Source organism: Eulemur rufifrons, chromosome 7 (assembly GCF_041146395.1).
Source record: "Eulemur rufifrons isolate Redbay chromosome 7, OSU_ERuf_1, whole genome shotgun sequence".
Lineage (NCBI taxonomy): Eukaryota > Metazoa > Chordata > Mammalia > Primates > Lemuridae > Eulemur > Eulemur rufifrons.
In genome coordinates this window covers 280,349,031-280,369,509 of record NC_090989.1, presented here as the reverse complement: position 1 = coordinate 280,369,509, position 20,479 = coordinate 280,349,031, and the positions used below count along the sequence as shown (strand labels likewise).

At 57.8% G+C, this 20,479-nt stretch overlaps 1 long non-coding RNA gene across 1 annotated transcript; it reads left to right on the top strand.

Moving 5' to 3' along the window:
• The first annotated feature begins 12,926 nt into the window (after positions 1-12,926).
• On the top strand, positions 12,927-20,204 carry LOC138388523 (uncharacterized). Its single transcript, XR_011234132.1, has 3 exons — positions 12,927-14,011; positions 18,574-18,750; positions 18,831-20,204. It is a non-coding gene; the product is annotated as an uncharacterized lncRNA (long non-coding RNA).
• The last annotated feature ends 275 nt before the right edge of the window (positions 20,205-20,479 follow it).

Below are 20,479 nucleotides of genomic sequence, written 5' to 3'. Positions count from 1 at the left end.
TGCACATCAGTCTGTGAATGGCTTTGAGAAATCAAACATGCTACAGAGTCACTATGGGGACCTCAAGCTAAGATGTGCAACAAAATTAGGCGACAGGCCCCAAAGAAATCTAATCAAGTAGGCCTCTTCTCCCTGGTATCTTCTGCATCAGCGTGCAGGGGAATGTGTGTTTGCGGAAGGATTTGGTGTGTTTGCTTCAGGCAAATCTTTGCCTTTTGTCTGCTTGCAGTTCTGGTGCAGAAGGGAAGAGGCCAGGTGCAGGCAAGAGAACCAGAGCCAGTGGCTGGAGCTGTGGCGCGTGGCTCCCTGGGTGTCTCCAGAGGGCTGTGTTGCCGTGCTTCCCGGGAGCCAGTGCTCTGTGCAAACGCGGCCTCGCTCTGTCCTGTTCCAAGACGATGGTTGAGGCACTAAGGGAGAAATTGATTTCGTGCTCACTGCTCCTGAGGCTGGAGGAGCCACCTGGGGCAGAGGGGTGGATTTGTTCCAGGAGGACCTAGAAGGCAGAGCCAGGGGAGGCTGCCCAGAGAGGTCAGTTATGTCTCACAAGATGAACTATCCAATAGTCAGGACAGCCTTGGAGGTAGTGAGTGCTCCATCTGGGGAGGTAGTCAAGGACAGGCTGAGATGGAGGATGGTGGGTGTGGGAGTGTAGAGCCATGCCTCAAGAAAAGAATTGGCTGAGAAAACTTTGAGGTCTTTTTCAATGTTGAAACTCCAGTAATTTCCATTCCTAACGTAACTGAGCTGCCCTCGTGGGTCTGAGGGGATAAATGAGCAGAGGGGAGGTGGAAGGTCATGATGCCCAGGCTGGGAACCCACAGACCTCAGAAGCACCCAGGGAAGTCAAATCAAGCTCCCAGCCCTTGGTCTTCCAGTAAAACTGTTATTGCTTGACATTCAAATATGCTCCTTTACGAACAAGTGACAATCGATAGCCATGCTGTCCCTAGCATTAACTGACACTGATGAGAAAGGCTCTGTTTTAAGCACACTACATGTATGAATGTGTATAATCAGTGTGAGAATCCTATAATAAAGGTCTTGTCTTTCTTTTCTTTCTTTCTTTTTTTTTTTTTTTTTTTTTTTTTTGAGATAGGGTCTTACTCTGTTGCCCCGGATAGAGTACAGTGGTGTGATCATAGCTCACTGCAGCCTCAAACTCCTGGCCTCAAATGATCCTCCTGCCTCAGCTTCCAGAGTAGCTGGGACTACAGGTTGATACCACCATGCCCAGCTAATTTTGGTATTAATATATTTTTGTAGAGATGGAGTCTCACTATGTTGCTCAGGTTGGTCTCAAACTCCTGTCCTCAAGCAGTCCTCCCGCCTGGGCCTCCCAAAGTGCTGGGATTATAGGTGTGAGCCACCGTGCCTGGCTTTTACTATCACTCCTGTTATAGAGATGATGACACTGAGGTTCAGAGAGCTGACATGCCAAGCACTGGGGCACAGGAAGGCAGGCCTCTGCCTCTGTCTCGCATCCCCCAAAGCCTCTGGGAACCACAGCTGGTGGAGGGCTTGAGGTCTCTTGTCACCTGTCTCTGCACCTCATCCCCCAGCAAAGGCAGAGGGTGAAGCCCTGCATTGCAAGGCTGCTCTGACCTCAGTGCTGGGGACCCTGCCCACTCTCAACCTCAGGGACACGGAGCAGCAGAACCCAGAATGGGACTGGGGAGAGGGGACCATCTTCCTCATTTTACACCAGGAAAATAGGCATTGGAGAAGGGAAGAGACATCTCAAGATCAACAGCAAGTCCAGCAGCTGCCGGCTCTTCTGAGTCCTCCATGTGGGCTTCTCTTACTCTCCCATATCCCACGCCTCCAAATATTTTTTAAAAAATTATTAGTAGTGGGACGATACTAAGAAAACATTATTAAAAGGAAGGGGAAGGCCGGCCATGTGCTGAGCGGTTACTGTGCACCAGTCAGTGTGCCCCAGGACCGTTTTCTAACATGTGGTATGGAGATAGTAATAATACCTCCCCCTGACTCATAGGAAAGTGACAGTGGACATGAATCAGCATTTTATAAACCGGAAGGCATTGTCACCATGGGTATCTTTGAATGTTGGGCACAGAAATTAGAACTAAGTGCCATAGCTCCTACCAGGATAACCCAGTGGCATTTACAGCCCAATTCTTCTGGGGTTAGATCCTGCCTAGGACAGCACGTTGGGCCACCTGGGCCACTTACTCATCCATCCACCTGACAATCATGTGTTGGGCATCTGCTATGTGCAGCAGGAGTTCAGCCCAGTGGCTTTCAGCATAGACTCTGGACCAACCCCTCCCAGGCTTGGGTTCAAGTCTTGCTTCACCACTTCCCAGCTAACCATGGACTTCCCTCTTGGAGCCTCAGGGTCTGGCTTAGGATGCTGGCCCAGACACTCTAGCAGAACCCAAGTAACAGTGGCTACAAGAGAAAGGACCTGATTTCTCTCATTTCAGAGGTTTTTCTCCTCTCAATCTAGGGTATGGGAGGCTGCCCTGTCAGCTGGTCTAGGCTCCTTTTACCTTTCCCATCCCTGTAGGATTGCCTCTGGCTACAAGGTTGAAGGTAGCCACCCCTCTCCCTCCTCATTCTTTTCTCTGTGTGTGGGAGGGGACCGAGGAGGCGGAGGCCATCCCTTCCTTTTAAAGGCCAGCTGGAAGGTGCAGGTCATTGCTTGTATTTCATTGGTGAGATCTGATCATATGACTATACCTAGCTGCAAGGGAGGCTGGGAAATGTTGTACGCACTCCTGGTGGCCATGTGCCTCATTACAACCCCAGAGAGGGATGTTTTGTTACCAAAGGGGAGGTGGCAAAATGGGTACTGGGCAACTGCCAGCAGCATGTGCCACACAGGATTCACGGAGATACTTTCTGAAAGCAGTTAGCACAAGACCAGGTGCATGGATGGTGCTCAGGAAATGTGAGCTGTTATTGGTATCACAGGTGAGTGCTTTCCGCTGTCCTAAGGATGCTGTGGCCCAGTCCTGGGACTGCTCTGACTGCTTTGTGGGGCCTTCATCCCATACCCTGCATCCTCTAGGTGAGGAGAAGCACCAGGAGACGGCCACTCCCAGCGCGACCCCCTTAGGAAGCCATAGCCCAGTCTAGGGAAGACCTCAGGCTTCTGTTCTTCTGTCAAAGAGAAAATAGGAAATTAGCTTTGTCTTTGGGGTTTGGGACCCATGAAGAGACACGGGTGACGTAGTGGCCTTGCAGCCCCACCTGACAGCTGCCTCCATGGAGCATGACAGACAACCTCTGCCAGTCTGGGGGAGAGGCAGGTCCACCTGGTGGCTCACGCTCTCAAAGGCTGGTCAGAAGCCAGGCAGGTGTCTTTGTTCCGCTCCCTCCTAAGACAGCGCCGGCTGGTTTGGGCTCCGAGTGTCCTCTCCCTGAATTTTCCCCTCTGTGCCCGAGGAGCCCAAGCCTCCCCAGCCCAGGGAGAACTGGTGAGTGACAGGAAGGAGGTGCACCACCTCCAGCAGCCACCGTGTCCCAGCGGGTCCAGCTCGCCCCAGCCCTGAGCGCAGGGTCTCTGTCCTGCAGATGCTGGGGTCAGGGTCAGGAGCTGAGACCCCAGATCAGAGAGCCCCTGGCCCTGCTTCTTAGCAGCTGGGGGAGCCTCAGGCTCTCCAGTTATAATGGAAAGCGCTCGGGCGCCCTGTCTCCATCTCATTGTAGAGACGTGTGACAACCCACGCAGTGTGCTTGTGGAGAGAGAGGCTGAGCGTTGCCTGCTCAGTCAGGATTGTGACTATTATTTTCTTTCATTGGTTCCGCAGACCTAGACTTCCTGCCTTCTGTCCACACCGCCCCGCAGTGACGCCCTCCCATCCTGCAGTCTGGCGCTAAGCGTTTTCCGAGCCCGGGAGACAGGGCCGGTCCGCTCCGCACACTGTGCCCTCCAGCTTTCCCCTTCCCACCACCTCCAAAATCGTGATGAATTCATTACTTGGGTGGAGGCTGCCCTCCAGCAGGGACTGTGATTATTTCATTCATTGCCACAGACCAGTGCTCAGCGCAGGGCGTGGCACGGGCAGGTTCTTGGTAAAGGCTTGCAGAATGAGTGACTGGCCAGGTGAATGATTGGACAAATGAATGGAGAGTGAACAAGGCCTTTTGCCATCAGCCTGAGAACACATATTTAAGTTGAGTTTATAAGCTGAGAAAGACTCTGAATCTTACTTCTGGCATTCTGTCCAGGGTGACCTGGAGCAATAGCTTCCTTCTCCTTCAGCCTCAGTGTCCTCATCTGTAAAATGGGGCTAGCCCAGCTCTCTTCCAGTGTGGTGAGGAGTCATTGAGATAGTAAGAATATAATGCAGAGATACTGAGTGCCCAGCACCCAGCAGTCACTCCATTCATTCATTCATTCATGCCCATGGTGAATCAAAAACATTTTCTGAGTGTCCCCCAGGTGCCGGGCCGGGGGCTGGATGCCGGTGCATGGAGGCAGGAAGGTGGGCCCTGAACTAAGGAGAAAGCCGTGAAGTTTTTCCCCTGTACAGAGGGAAGTGGCTGAGACCCTCTGCCCACATCCTGTCACCCCCTCCCCTGTGGCTGGTCCATCTGTGTCCTTTTCCTGTGCCTCTTTCATCCCGGCCTGGGCAGGGGGCTCTGCGCCCCCACCCTGCCATTTCCTGCCCTTCTGTCATCTGCTTCCTTTGATCCCTTTGTCAGAAGCCCCTTGGAAACCTCGGAACCATTGGCAACCCCGTCTGCCGGGCTGGGGCTGGCCTGGTGACCCCACAGGGGCTGTGGCCAAAGTGGCCTTCTCTTGGGATGCTCCTCTGAGAAGCAGATGGATTCCGTCCTCATTCATTCATTCACAGGTTCCAGGGCCTGTGCTGGGCCTGGGGCCACAGGGGAGCAAGACAGGCAGGTCCCTGCCCCCATGGGGCTCCAGCTCAAGAGAAAAGAGCCCGTCCTGTACCAAGGGGATTGTCCGCAAACTCCCACAGCAGTAGTGATCTGAGGACCCAAGCAAGGAGATAGGACTAGGAGTCCCAGCCCCTCGTGGGTGCCGGTACCTCTGAGCCCCAGCTCCATACCCGGAGGGTGGGGGTCACTGGGGAGGGGCTGGACTCCACATTCTCTGAGGCTTTCCAAGCTCAAAGACTGTGAGAGGCCAAGGTGTGGCCAGGACATTGCCAGAGCAGGCTTCCTGGACACAGGCAAGGGGCCCTGGGCCCAGCAGGGGGCCAGGGGGAGGGCAGGGGACAAGGGCGCCCGGTTATGAGGGGAGGTGGCACACACATCATTGGTCAGAAGGTGAATAGAGCCGTAGGCTCCAAACGCAGCCTCTTCTCTCTCCCTTGCACGAGGCCTCCACAGGGGCTGCCGCTTATTGAACAGTTGCTACGCGCTGGTACGCTGGGCTGGGCTCTTTCTGCCAGGCACGCATCTGTTGATCCTCATCCCGGCCCCACAAAGTAGGTCTGATCACTCTTCCCAATCCACAGATGAGAAAGTGGAGGCACAGGGAGCCGGAAGGTTTGGCAGCTTCTTGTAGACGGCTCGACTGGGTTTTGAACCCTGTTTGCCAGACTTCAGCCCCCACACTGTTCTGTCCCCTGGTGAATGAATGCAGGGTGGGATGGGGGTTTTTAGGCAGCAGGACCCCCGGCTGCGGAACACAGAGGGGGACCTTCCCTTTCCGTGTCCGGCCTCAGTGGTTCAGCTGGGTGGCCGGGGCTTCACCGCTTTCCTCAGGAGGTGGGAAACAGGAAAGAGAGTGAGGCCCACCTGCCGGGGAAGTCCCTCAGAGGACAGTAGTAGGGACTCTGAGAGTGCCTCCCCATCTGCCCATCTGAGGCTTTGGGGGTCCCAGCAGGGCTGGCACCAGCTCCCTCAAGTCCTTTTGGGGATTTCCCAGTGGCCTTTGCGGGACAGGGGAAGAGGCTGAACTTTCCCCCAGTTCTGTTGGCATGAAGGACTCCACAGAGCCCCCGACACCCTGCTCAGGTGTCCCCCCCACCTCCCTACCTGATCACTGCCCTCTCCGGATGCCCTCCCGCCTTCAGATAGCCTTCCCCACCGCCACAGCGACGCTCACCTGGAAGGTGTGCGCCTTGTTGACAACGCAGCCGTCCCAGCTCCTTGCTGCCAGCACTTTCCTGTGCCAGGCCCCATGCCAGGTGCACAATGACCCTCACCAGTGCCAGGGACTGTTCCTATCCCCACTTCATGGATGAACAAGCGAAAATCCAGAAACATGGAGGTGTCTTGTCCAGTGACACAGCGAGCACCTGCAGGGGAGCTTGTCCCGGCCAAGCCCGGAATTCCACCCAGTCGCTCAAGCTGTACCTACCTTCTGGGCCTGGGCTTTGCTGCCTGTGGGTGGGGCAGCTCCGCACTCCTGAACTCCAGGACAACGTCCTTCTCACCTTCAAGCCCTTAGTACCCAGCCTGGCCAACAGCAGGCCTTCCATGAATAATTGTTTGATGAATGAATGAATGAATGAATGAAGCATCATTTTCTCCAAGGTGCTCGTGGCTGACTTATCCCGACCCCAGACCATGCAGCTCCACCCGCCTCCTTCCCTCCTTCCCTGCGCATCTCTCCACTGCCCACTGATCTGGGTCCCATTGGATGGCAGAGACCAGAAGCCCTGCCTCTCATCTGCCCGACTCTCAGTGTGACCTTGGTCAGGGGAGCAGCCTCTCTGGCCTTCTCTTTCTTCTAAGCAGGAGTCCCCGCCCAGTCCACATGGCCCAAGAACTGACATCCCCCAGAGCTGACCCTTTCAAGGCTCCTGGGTTTCCCTGGGGCTGCCCCAGGAGGAGGGGGGATGGATGCAGGAAGCCCTGGGTGGCTGTACTTGGGGGTGGCTGTGGGGAGGGAGAGGGGATAGATTTGGTGGCAGAGCCAACAGGACTTGCTAAAGACAGGGCAGGGGTGAGGGGTCATGGAGGACCCCAGGTTTGGGGAGCTTCACTTTTCAGCACTTGGAGCCAAGGAACAGAGGCGGTGCTGAGGGCATGGGGTTGGCGAGAGGGGGCCGGTGTCCAGACATAGGCCGGGCACCCAAGGACTACTGCTCTGGTCTGCGCCTGCAGACCCCAGGACCTGGGGGCTCTTGCCCACCCCCCATTCTTCTGTGAGCAGTGAAGGCTGCGTGCTGTTTGCGCAGCTGTCTGGGGCCTCTGGGTGGGCAGCGGGCCTGTCCATCTGCGTTTGTCTACCTCAGAGAGGAGGAAACCTGAGGAGCAAGAACCTGGCCCCATGCAGAGTGGAGCCAGGCCCCACCCTGCCCTGCCTGGGGTGACTCATCTGGGAAGTGGAGTGTGCAGGCCGAGGCTCTCTCCTTGGCCCTGGCACTGCCCCCAGGCCTGCCAGAGACCCCTGGGTTTCCATCCAGGAAAGCCCCTCGGGGCCTCAGGAGGGCAGATCTAGAGTTAGGACCGCACTGTGACCACCGGGGTGAGCCTCGGGAACCAGAGCTGCGGAGGGCCCTGTCCTCTTCTCCTCTGTGGTCTGACTCTATCCACCCCACGGCCTGCCCTCCATCCCTCTCTCCTTTGCCCCCTTGTCCAGTCAAATCTACCCCTCTTTCAGTCCGTGCGCCTCCCCCCACCGCCTGCCACCCATCCAGCCCTCCTTCTCACCTGGACGTTTGCAGCAGCCACCGGAAGGTGCCCCTGCTTCTGCCTCTGCCCCTGCAATCCCTTCTCCTCAGGACAGCCAGAGATCTTTCTGGAATGTGTTTCTGAATGCCCCACTCCCCTGCCTAAAACCTGCCATGGCTCCAAATTACCCTCTGGGGGATGTTGACACTAACACTCCTGCAGGCCTAGAAGGGCCCAGCCCACCCCTCAGTGCTACTTCCCACTGCTCCCCACCTCTGGCTGAACACTTTCCTTCCTTCCGTGAATTAGCCCTGTTTTACCTTCACTCCCGGCCTTTGCACCTGCGGGGAGCCCTCTGCCAGAGGCGTCCCTGTGCCCTCCGCCTGGCTGACCCCTACTTGACCTTTGGGGCTCAGATAAGATCAAATCTAGAAGCCTTTTCTGCCCCCTCCCCTTGACAACAGGCTGGGCAGGGGCCTCATCCAGGCTCCCACAGACCGAGTGGCCCCCTCACAGCCCTGCCCACGCTGGCCCCGTCCTCCCCTGCAGCGCCTCACCACGCCCGGCACACAGTAGGTGCTCAGGGATGAGTTGTGGGGTCTGGAAGGAGGCTGCAGGGACAGGCAGGGGATTCCTGGGAGAAGGGGCTGAAACAAGCCCCTCTCAGACCGCCTGTGAGGGGGAGAGGGGAGGAGCCCCAGCTCCTGTGGGGGCTTGAGACACTATTGAATAGTGACAGTTGTCACAGCGAATGTATTAATAATTCCTCCTCTACACAGCCCAGCTGGAGGGACCGGGAGGGCACCACCATGGACTCCACACGCCCTGCTGAGAGCTGCGCCCTTATACACCCTCCCCACCCCCGTCAGCAGAGGAGAAGACTGAGGCCCTGCAGGGGTGGCCTTGCCCAAGGCCACTCAGTCACACTGCAGCTGGAATGGGACCTGGGACCTAGTCCAGGCCTCTGGCTGCACATGCCACAGTCACCACCTGGCTGGCTTTGGACACTTCACCTGGACTCTGTGGCCTCAGTTCTTCCTCTGTGAAATGGACATCTTAATAATAATGACGTTTGTGAAATCAGCCACGTGAAAGTACCTGCAGGTTAGTGCGATGCCAGGCAGTTTTCAGAAGAGGTTCAGGGAGGGGCAGTGACATGGCCATGTCACAGAGCATGGAGGCATTGGGGTCAGCCTCTGAGGACAAGGCAACTGGTATCTGGTGAGATTTTTTCCATTAAACTTCTTTCTGAAACCACAGGCTTCGGGCTGGCCACGGGGGTTGACCCGTTCGGCCATGTCGTGGGAGAGCCCAAGAGACTCGGTGGTGTCGGGGCCGTGGCCTCTGGCTCCCTCCCGCCCTGGCTGACCTCTCACAGCGCCGGGGGCAGGAGCAGGCATGGCGGGCTGGTGCGCTTGTGAAGAGAACTTTGAAGGGGGTCACGGAGGCAGTTGCCACTCTGAGGCCAGAGCCCTCCTTCCCAGCAAACTGCCGGGTCTCAGCTTAGCGCTTTATTCTCCTCCCTGGCACAAACCGGGGACGCTCTGGCACGAGCCTCAGTGCCTGGAAAGGAATCGCAGGCGGTGGCACGTCCCACTGCGCGCCCGGCCCGGGCCTGTGCCCGCTCTGGCATGAGGTGGGGGCTGGCCGAACCCCTCCTGGCCTGGCCCCCAGGGGACTGTCTTAGGTCAACCCGTCCCACCCTGGAGATCTGGGCAGGGGTGGGATTGTCTGTGAGGCAGGAAGGGCAGCTGGTCCTGGGGGCTTCAGACCCCTCCTCTTCCGGGCCTTGCCAGCCAAGGGTGAACACCTGGCTGGGGAAAGCTGTTCACTAGCGAGGGGCAGCACCAAGCCCGGCTCAGGAAGCCTAGAAAATCGCCGTGCTTGCTGTGAACTTGAGAGAGGCCTTAGAAACTGTGCTGAAGGTGGCCTGGCGGCCTTAACACCTTTGAAGAACTCCTGGGGTCCACACCTGTCCACGGCAGAAGCAGTTGTCTCTTTTGTCTTCCGACCGGACAGACGGTGAAGCCTGTGAGAGCAGGGCTTTGGGGCCTCAGTTTGCCTTCTTGTTTTTTTATCTTTTTTCTTTTTTTTGAGACAGTCTCACTCTGTTGCCCGGGCTAGAGTGCCATGGCGTGAGCCTAGCTCACAGCAACCTCAAACTCCTGAGCTCAAGCGATCCTCCTGCCTCAGCCTCCCGAGTAGCTGGGACTACAGGCATGTGCCATCATGCCCGGCTAATTTTTCTTATATATATATATTTTTTAGTTGTCCATATAATTTCTTTCTATTTTTTAGTAGAGATGGGGTCTCGCTCTTGCTCCGGCTGGTCTCGAACTCCTGCGCTCAAACGATCCGCCTGCCTCGGCCTCCCAGAGAGCTAGGATCAGTTTACCTTCTTAGGTATTTCTTGGGTGCCTGCTCTGTGCCAGGTACGGAGGCCCACAGGGGAGGGGCTGCAGGGGCTGCCCCCAGGAGCACACAGGCCAGGAAAGCTACTCAGAGCCTGAAAATTATCCCATGGTGTAGGAATGCAAGGAAATAGGACGCGACCCGGACCCCAGTCACTGAGCTCTGTGCCAGGCCGTGTGAAAACCACAGGCAGGGGCTGGGCAGGCCTCACAAGTCCCATCCCCCACCCGCCCTCCACTGACTCCTCGTCAGGGCCCCAAGATGTCCCATGCTGGGCATGTCTGTGTCTCGCTCGCTGCCTCCATTTCACCCACAAAGATCCTTCCTGTGGATTCTGGGATATATGGTACTCCCACCAGCCAGAGGGCCTTCGCACATGCCCGGATCTCCCTTCTCCATGTTGTAATTGTCAGGGTGTGTCTCTGTCACTCAGGATGGAGATAGGGCTTGTTTCTCCCTTGTTTGTCCAGGAAGTGGCCAGGTCTGGCATGGAGCAGGAACTCCCCTTCTCACTGGGCAGGCATGAATGAATGGTGGGCCAACCTAGAGCAGGGCACATCTTGCAGTCCAGCAATGGACAGGCAGGTCCCATGGTCCTATTCTCCTCTGCCTTAGATGGGGCACCTATGGTTTGCCCGGAATGGAGCCATTTACCAACATCGTCTTGTGGACTCCTAAGCACCAACCCATGAGGTTGTGCTACCATTATTCCATTTTATAAATGAGGTTTGGAGAAGTAAGTAAGGTGACCCGTCCAAGGTCATTTAGCCAGTGAGTGGTAGGGCAGGAATTTGCCTTTTCAATTTATTGAGGTATAATGGACACTGAATAACTGCACATATTTAAGTTGCACAGTTGGATGAGTTTTGGGGTATGTATCCACCCTTAGAACAACCACTACCATTAAGACAGTGAACACATCCACCGCCACCCTGTCGCTGGCCCCAACATAAATTTCCTGGAGCCAATCTGTAGTCCTTCCTGGACCCCAACGTCCCCAGGCAACCACTGCGCTGCTTTCTGTCACTACAGACTAGTTTGCATTTTTGGAATTTTACAGATACAGAATCCCAGGTCTGTGCTCTCTGTTGCGGCTCTTGGCACTCAACTGCGTTGTGGCGGATCCCGCCTGGTGCTGCGTGTAGCCGCGGTTCATTTCTCCAGGTTGCCGAGTGGCCCATCCATCCACGGATGCACCACAACCTGTTGATCCGTTTCCCGTTGACCTACAGACATCGGGTTGTTTACAGTTTTCGCCTTTTACAAATAAAGCTGCTATGAACATTCGTGTACAGGTCTTTGCGTAAACACGACTTTTCATTTCTCTGAGATAAATGCCTAGGAGTGGAACAGCCAGACCTATGGTAAACGCATGTTCAGGTTTTTAAAAAGATGCCAAATGTTTTCCAAAGTGGTTGAACCACTTTCCATTCCTACCAGCCCCGGAGGAGGGTCCCACTCGGGGGCGGGGATTTGAGCTCAGGCCTACCGGCTCCAGGGCCTGTGCCCCCCACCGCCAAGCCCCCAGACCTCAGGGATCCTCCCTCCCTGGGCTGCTGGCAGGAGGACGCGCCCCACCTCCCCTGCCTGCATGGCTGCCCCTCTCTGGTAGCTGGCTCTGCCTTCCCCTTTGAGCAGAGAGCTGCCTTCCCACGGGGCCCAGCGGCTCCTGGATGGCAGAGGTGGGCACACAGCGGTCCCCCTGCGCACCCTGTCTCTGGCTGGGTCGAGGAAGCCTGGGGTCTCCCATGCCAGTGCCAGAGGCGGGGCAGGGGAGCTGAGTGTTTCAAGGGGCTCCTTAGGCTGGGAGAGCGAGTGCGTGCGTGCAGGCACTGGGAAAGGGCTGGTCCCTGCCGGCGCTGCGAGAGGAGAAAAGGAAGCCACTAGAACCCAGGCAGGGGCGGGGAGGCGGGGGAGAGAGACGGAGAGACAGAGACAGAGACAGACGGGGAGAGAGAAGCCGCCAAATCGGGAGGGGCGACCCTCCCCTGGCCGACCCCAGGGAGGTGGGCGGACGCGGGTGGCGCGAGAGGGGCGCGGAGACTCGTCATTAAAACCGAGCCCCCGGAGCCCGGCCCGCGGCGGAGCAGCCGGGCTGCAGGCGGCCTCCCTCTCGCGGCGCACAGAGGCCCGCGCCGGCTCCAGCCGCCCGCGGCCGACCTCGCGCGTCCTCAAAGCCAGCCTGTCCCACTTCCCCCGCCGGTTGCTACAGCAACTGAGCTCTGAGTAATCAGCTGCACGGTGACCTTTCTTCCCCCCGAGAGCGGGAGGGAGGGAGAGGGAGGGAGGGGGGCGGAGGGAGGAAGGGAGGGGAGGAGAGAGGAGGGAGGCAGGGAGGGGGCGAGGAGGGGGGAGGCGAGAGGAGGGAGGTAGGAGGAGAGTGCGGGGGGGGCGGGGAGATGGAGAGGAGGAGGGGGAGAGACTGGGAGGGAGGAGGCAGGGGGAGAGGGGAGGAGGGAGGAGTGGGGGGAGCAGGAGGGGAAGCGGGGGAGGCTGAGCCGCTGGTCAAAGCTGTGAAAACATCGCAGCTGGGGTCTGGGGGCTTCGCGGGGCGGAGCCGGCGGTGGGGAGGCGGGAGGGAGGAGGGGCAGCTGGCAGCGCCGTGCCGGGGAGGGACAAGCGGGAACTGCGGGGAAGGAAGGCCGCGGGATCTGACCTGGCAGATTCCTGCCCAGACACCCCTGGCGCCTGCCCCCAGCCCCTCCCGGGCTCCCCTCCCAAGTCCTGCCTGGTGGAGGGATGTGGGGCCCATGAGAGAGTGACAGGTCCCCAAATGCTCTCTGGCTCCTAGAACGAGCCCCCCCCTCCAGCAGTCTTGACTCCCCCATTCCCCAGATGGGAAAACTGAGATGGGGAAGCTTGTTTACAGTTTCAGGGCTCGGGCATTTGGCCCCTGTGACACCCCTCCCCCTCCAACCGGGACTAGGAAGAGACAAGGGGGGGGAGGTGAGTCCTGCTCCACCCATGCCCTCCCGCTGCCCTGCTCCCTGCCCTCAGTTTCCCTGCTTGTAAAGCAAAGATTCTCATGGCACGCTGCATGCTCCCTGGAGGCAGCCGCAGTAGGGAGGATCCATGGAGCCCCTCACGCAAGTATTGATTTGAAATTCTCTAAGCAGCAGAAGCAAGGCGGGAGCATGTGAGAGAGCCCGAGCTGGAGCTGCTGGGGCAGGGGTGGGCACAGTTGGGACAGGGGGCCTGGAGCTGCCTGGGAGGCGGGACACCGCCGAGGCTCCCTAATGCTCGGAACCCTCAAGGTACCCGGTGTCCTGCCTGCCCACCGGTGGGCTCTTTCCCAGCTCCGCTGCCCTCAGGGCCCTCCAGCCCCAGCCTTTGGCTGGGCATCGCTGCCAGCACCAGGCCTGTCACCCGCTCGGCCCTGGGGACCCGCCAGCCGCCTGTTTATGAGGCAAGCCAGCCCCCGAGTCACAGCCATGCCCACGGGTGGGGGAGGGATGACAGATGGTGGAGGTGCCATTTTAACCAGAGTCAGTAGCAGTTGGGGAAGGAGAGGAAGGAACCCAGGGCTGGAGGGGGCTGGGACCTTCCGTTGTTGCTGCCCCTGGGGCTCCTCTGTCCCTACCCTATCCACATGGGCACCTCTCCCAAACTGAGGTCTGAGGGGGCACCAGATCCAACAACCCTGTTACTTGGGCTGCCTAACCTCCCGTGGACTCTGTGGGTGTCCCTTGGGTCAGCCGAGTGTTGGGGGGTCTCCTGGGAGTGGGGGTCATAGACAGTTTCTTAAGGCCCCACTGCGAGGACCCGTTGGCAGGGAGCAGCAGTAGGAGGGGTCAAGGGCTGACGAGGGCTCCAGAGCCCGGCCATTGGCTCCAGCGGGGTCCTCAGGACAGGTTGGGAGCAAAGCCCCCCTATTCCCCAGCCAGGCGTTCTGCTTTTATCCTAGCTCAGCACAGATGTCAGCTCCGGAACCTCTCTGGACTTCAGTGTTTGTAGCTCCAGCTGGGAAGGGTGCTGACCTCACCCTCCTTGCTAGGCAGCAAACCGGAAGGGGACGTGGAAGCCAAGTGCAAAGCATGTAGGTAACTCTGGGCCCATCTTTTACAGGGAGGAAGCCCAGACTCAGGGAGGTGGCATGGCTTGCCCAGGGTCACCCAGCTGGTAGCAGGAAGCACCAGCCCCTGGTTGTCCCGGACGAGGTGCATGTGGTCCTCAGGCCGCAGAGCGGCCACACAGAGCTGGCGTGAGAAGTGGCTGCCGTGGCTGTGAGCCTGCCTGTTCCTCGGGGTTCCCGACTCCCTGGAACCTTCCCCATTTGAGAACCCTGTATGCACCCAGGTTTCCATAGCACGCACGGGGGACACTCATTTCACAACAGGCGGAGGTTGTTTGGTTCAGAGCGGAGATGACAGCGAGGGCAGCTCTGCCTCCCTGAGCCTGGCCTGGGCCCCGCACTGGGCTGGGCGCCCCAAATGCATTTCGTGGTGGAGCCTCCTAGCCACCCTGGGAGATGGGTGCTGCTGTTATTCCAGTTTTCAGATGGGGAAGGTGAGGCTCGTGGGTGTGCCGTGACTTGCCACCGCACTGAGTGCCAGAGCTGGCATCAGAACCTACTTCTTGACCTCATAGATGGCCTCTTAACCCCAGCCCACACCAGCCAGGCTCGCCCAAGTTCAGGGGCATGGATGTTTCCCGTGTGGGATTTTGCTGTGAACACGATTCCCTGAGTCGCTGTTAGAAAATGTTTACGGAAACCGCACGGAAAGGCCCTGTGGACACAGGAAAGAGGAAACTCATCACAGGACAGGCACGAGGGCCAGGCGGGCTGGGTCAGTGGGGTTGGTGAGGCCATGTGCCTGGGGGCACTCATAATCCAGGGATCTTACAGTGATCCCTGGGGAGTTGGGGACAGGGACTATTGCCCGTTAGCAAGATAAGGAAGCTGAGGTCCAAGAAGGACAGCTAACTCACTCCACATCCCACAGGCATTAGGGGCAGAATTAGGGCAAAGGCAAGATTTTCTGACCCCCATTCAGGGTGCTTTTTGCTATGCCAGTGCTGCCTCCACCTACCTGCTCACCTACCCACCCATCCTCCCATCCACTCATCCACCCCTCTGTACAGCCATCTATTCACCACTCTGACCCCATTCACCCATCCACCTTCCCATCTGTACGTACATCCACTCATCCATCCATCCATCCATCCACCTATCCACCTGGCCATGCACGCATTCATTCACTCACCCACCTGCCCATATAGCCATCCGCCCTCCGCCCACCTGTCCACCTATTACACAGGCAGCCATGTTTCCATCCGTGCACTTGCCACCCACCCACCATCCATTCATCCATTCATTTTATTTTTATCCCACAACCGTTCTGAAACATCTGTTTACGTGAGCTGCCGATGTGTGCTCCGCGGAAGCGCACAGCTCCCACCTCCGGTCCAGCACACGACTGCCAACCAGTCCCACCGAGGCTGCAGCTCCAGGGGCAGAGGTTCAGGCCGCCCCTCTTCCCCGCTCCCCTCCACTGGGTGGGAATTGGACTCTGGGTTCTTTTGCTTCTTTCCTTTCCTGAGTCAGTCTGCTTTTCTACCTGGGGATTGCAGCCTCAAGAGGGAGGCCTCAAAGATGTGGACAAAGACCAAGGCGCTAGCCCACCCCCAGAGCCTCACCACCCTGCAAAGGGACGTGGGTTACCGGGGGACAGGAGAGCAGGCCATGGGCACCAGAGGCTGCTGTGGTACAGGCCAAGACCCCCAGCTCCAGGGCCAAGCACCAGCAGGACAAGCACTGGGCTGTGTGACACTGGACAACTGGGAAAGGAGGATCCTTCTGAGGGTTGGAAGGGAAACATTGAGGCCTTAGAAAAGATGACAGTCCTTCAGATTTCTCCTCAGTGAGAAGGGGGAGGGGCTGATCTCCCCGAGTACCTACCACGTGTCAGGCACAGTACCAGGTATTCCCGTGGCTTCTCGCGGGATCCCCCCAACAACTCCGCGGGGCTGGCATGCTGTCATTTTTCACTGATGAGAAAGCTGAGGCTCAGAGAGGGCCAGCAACTTTCCCACGGACACACAGCTTCCATCCATATGCTGCATCTGGGACACCTTTGCCCACGTCCCCACACCCTGAGCATCTCCCCGTCAAGGTGAGGGAAGGGGAGAAAGCGCCCTGTCAGCATTCGCCCCTTTCAGGTGCTTTGGCGGTTCCTACGTTCTATTCAATTAACAGCTATGTATCCATCCTCCTCTGGGTCACGCCCTGTGCTGGACACAGGATGACAGGACAGGCCCTCCCTGTCCTCCTGGGGCTCCCTGGTAGGGAGCTGCTGTGGGGACTGACTGCAACTCCTGGCAAGGCCCTGCGCAGCCAGGCTTAACAATGACTGCTGGTGCTGTCCGGGCCCAAAGAGTCCAGAGCCGGCGGGGGAGGCAGGAGGCAGAGCTGTCAGCTCCGAGCAGCTCCTCTCATCAGCATGGGCCCCAGCCTCCCAGCTTAAAGATCGCCTCGGGCGCTCTCTTAAAGATGCTAACGCTGCAGCTGACATTTGGGAGATCCTGGCAGCCGATCAAACCCAAGCTGAAAATCGGAGCTGCCGGGCGGTGGGGCGGGCGGTGGGGCCTGCTGGAGCTGAGGGCAGCCTGGCTCGGGTAGCTGGTCCCGGCTAGGGTGGTGCCTTCAGCTCGCCCAGCCCATCTGGGTATCCTGGGCTTTGCTAGAAGGACACAGGGGATGAGGAGGAGGAGAGGGAGGAGGGGGAGGCAGGAGGCAAGAGAAGATGTGTAGAGAAGACCTCAACTCTTCCCATCCCGAAGTCCAGGTCATTACCAATAATCAGGCCAGTTGGCAAAAAGCCGCCCACAGGGTGAAGAGTTATGGGGAAGGGGTAACATGGAAGACAGTTCCCGGTGCCAGTGCCCGGGGCTCGGTTCCACCCAGTGTGGGGAGGAGAGAGCCCTGAGGAAGCTGCAGGGAGAAAGGCCCCAGGAGAAGAAGATCCCTCCACCTCTGCCCTGGGTGCCATTGCCTCCCGCAGGCCTCTGAGAGCCTGGGGCAGCCTGGCTCCTTTCCCCGTCCGCCCGGCCAGCATCGCCTCCACCGCCTGCCCATCCCTCTGCCCAGTCTGCCCCCCGCCCCACCTGCCCAGTCCACCCGTCTGCTCTTCCATCCGTCCATCTGTCCGTCTAGATCCTCAGTTGTCCCCCTCTTCCATCCATCCATTGATTTGTCCCCCGTCCAGCCACCCGCCCCCCACATCCACCCGCAGACTGTTTCCTCAGCTCGGGGGAGGCTCCCCCAGCCTCAGGGCCCTGGGAAAGGCTTCGAGGAGGAAGAGCCGAGCAGGGTGAGAAGATGAGGCCAGGCCCATGGGCTACTTGTGGGAGGGAGGGGATTCCCCACAGTGAACAGGAGGCAGGGGACAGGGGACCGAGGCCTTAGGGAACATCAGGGCATGTCTGGCTGTAGCTCCAGAGAGGGTGGCTCACCGGAGCGCCGGAGAGGCTGACTCGGAGGCCAGAGTGGGCAGCAGGGCCAGGCCGTGAGGCTGGGACAGCCCACCCCGCACAGAACCAGGCAGGGGATGGCGGGAGAGGAAGGGGACATACAGCAGCAAGTCCTGGTCCTAGTCCTCTGCCATTGACCACCCACCCTCCCAAATAGGCCTCGTCAAGCTCCTATAGCACCCGCCCCGCTGGCCCGAGTCCTTTGCGTTTTTCACGTGCCCACGGTCAGAGCCCCGAGCTTCCACCCTCACGGGTCTCCCTTCAGTGCGTGACTTCCAGCGGCCTGGGACAGGGCGGCACCTCATCCTTCTTGGTGTCCTGCCCATGGTACTTGGCCAAAGCTCAAAACATACTGAAGAGATAAGAAGTGTGTATCCTCCCCCTAAAGCCTTGTGCTCCCTTGATTCTCTTGGGGACCCTGGGTGTGGGGCTCCTCCCCTGTGTCCCGCCATATCCAGTCAATCACCTGGACCCGCCCATTCTGCCCCTGGCATACCTTGAATCTGAGACTCCCCCTGCGCGGGGCCGGACATGGATCCCTGCAGCAGCCTTCTCTCCGCAAGGCCCATACACAGCGCAGTCAGAGGGGGCTTCCTAAAATACAGGCTGGACCACTCTGTCCCCACTTCAACCTCTCATGCTCCCCACTGGCCTCTGGGTGAAGTCCTAAGTCCCTGTCACGGCCCATATGACCCTTCCCAAGCTGGCTCAAATACAAGATCCATCGAGTTCATTGCTGTCCGCGCTGCGTCTCCAAAGCCACGGTCCTGGCTCCAGCCACTAGACCATCATGGCCATAAGCCTAGGAAAGTCCTGAGTCTGCAGTGCTTGGTTCCCCTACACTGACTCCACTTGGGCGCCCACGTCCTCCTGTCCTCGTGAGCCGGGGGCAGTTGCATGTTCTCCATACCATGGCCCCCACCTGGCTGGCCCTCAGGCGAAACGATACTGTTAGAGCTGCGTGAATATTGCAGTTTACCCCTCAGACCCTCCATCCCCAAACCTGACCATTTTTATTTGCTACTTGTGTCTTAAACCAAAGCCAACTGCTTGGCCTCTCTCTGCCTACAAAACATTTTTACTGATTTTATGGCCGCAAAAATTTCCTTCCCGTTTTCACATTCGCAGGAAAGAGAGAGCTCTGGCCCTGACTCAGAACTGGATTCTAGCTGGAGGCGTCCTCTCCGTGGCCGGCTCCAGGGAAAGGGTTTATCTGTTTGTTCCTTGACCTTGAGCTGAAGCTGAGGCAGCCAGAGGAGGAGAGCAGGGCTGGAGCTGTGGCCGGGGACCAGCCGGTGACGGGAAGTAAGTTGGAGGGTGGGGGCAGGCCACGGACACCCAGAGGGACAGGAAATAGGCACGTCTGTGCTGTCCGTCCTCTGCAGGTCCTGAGGCTGCGCTGTCTGCCTTCCCCGTCCCGTGTCCCCCTGGGAACGGAACAGACCAGACACTCAGAGAGCTGGGAGGAGACAACCATCCGGGCAGAAGCTGACTCTGCCGTGCACAGGGGAGCCAACTGTGGCCATCAGAGACCCAGGGCCAGCAGAGGGAAGCAGCCTGGCCTTGCCCACAGCAAGCTTCCAGACCTGGGACAGCGGCACCACAGGGACGATAGATAAAGAGACAAATAAAGGAAAGGAACCCTTCTAGGCAAGGCCGGTTCCTCCTTTCCCACCCGGGTGCGTGACGACATCTAACCGAAAGCATGGTCTGAGCACCTTCCGTGCGCCAGCAGCCTTGCCCTCCACGAGCCAAGCGTCGTTTCTCCAGCCCGACTGCTGAATGTCCGGCCTGGACTTCTTGTTTCTGCCAAAGTAATCTCATTCGTACTGTAAAATTAATACCTGCTTATTGTAGAAAAAACTGATAGGCCCCATGAAGACAATACCACCTTTCTCATCCATCCCCCAGAGAGGGCCACTCCTGGTGTTTGGAGGTGTTGGTTCCCTCCTCTGTAGCATTTGCTTTGAGCCTTGCACACAGTGGCACGTAAGGACAACTTTGCATCTGATCGTTTATCTGTTTATTCATTGAAGCCTCAGGAGGTAACACTTTAGTGGTGTTTTAAAACCTTTGGGAGTGGAAAGAGAGGTGCAGAAACCTAAGCTAATGCCGGTGTAGCCCAAATAAAAGGCGGGGTTTCACATGGTCCAGTCTCTGCCTCAAGGGACTTGACAACCAGCAGTCACAGGTCATTTAAATCAATTTTTGAATATGCTTGTGACTCCCAGAGAACCACGAAGGGGTCTGGTCCACACCCCACATGCGTTGCTCTTGCCAGCTTGTGTCCTTGCTCCAGTTCTCTCAGTAGAAGCCCTGGATTTTCCCACGTGCCCAAACCTCCTGATCAGTCCTGAAACCAGTCTGTGGGCCTTTTCTGTTCCCCTCTGTCCTCTCCCTTCTTCCTCGAGTATTCGTTACATAATATATTCAGTGGCCAAACCCTTCCCTGTGTCTCCCCCGGGTGTAGTGAGTGGTCCACAGCCCAGGCTGGGTCCGAATCCTTGCCCCAGCGCTCATCTGCCGTGTGGCCTCTGGCCAGTCACTTGACCCCACGCTACCCAAAGCGTGGTCTGCACATGGGTGCTGGTCCAGGCACTGTTTGTGGACATGACAAGATAATATAAAACTGAGAACAAGCATTTAGCTACTTTCATAGCAATTTGACACGCCTATATCCCTTGTGACTGTGTATATTATAAAAATATCATTCCTGATAGATTGGAAAATTTTGTCTAACAGTTCCTGCGCCAGGTGTGGTGGTGCACAAGCCCGTAATCCCAGCTAGTCCGGGGGGCTGAAACGGGAGGATCGCTTGAGCCCAAGGGTTTGGGTCCAGCCTGGGTAACATAAGGAGATGCTGTCTCTACAAAAAAAAAAAGTTCCTTCATCACAGAGAATTTGATAGACATGGACTTAACCCATTCCCTGCCTCAGTTATCTCATCAGTGAAATGGGAATAATGATGGTTGGTAACCTTATTACATCCCTGGAAGATTAAACGAGTGAGTTTATGGAAGGCTCTGACATAGTT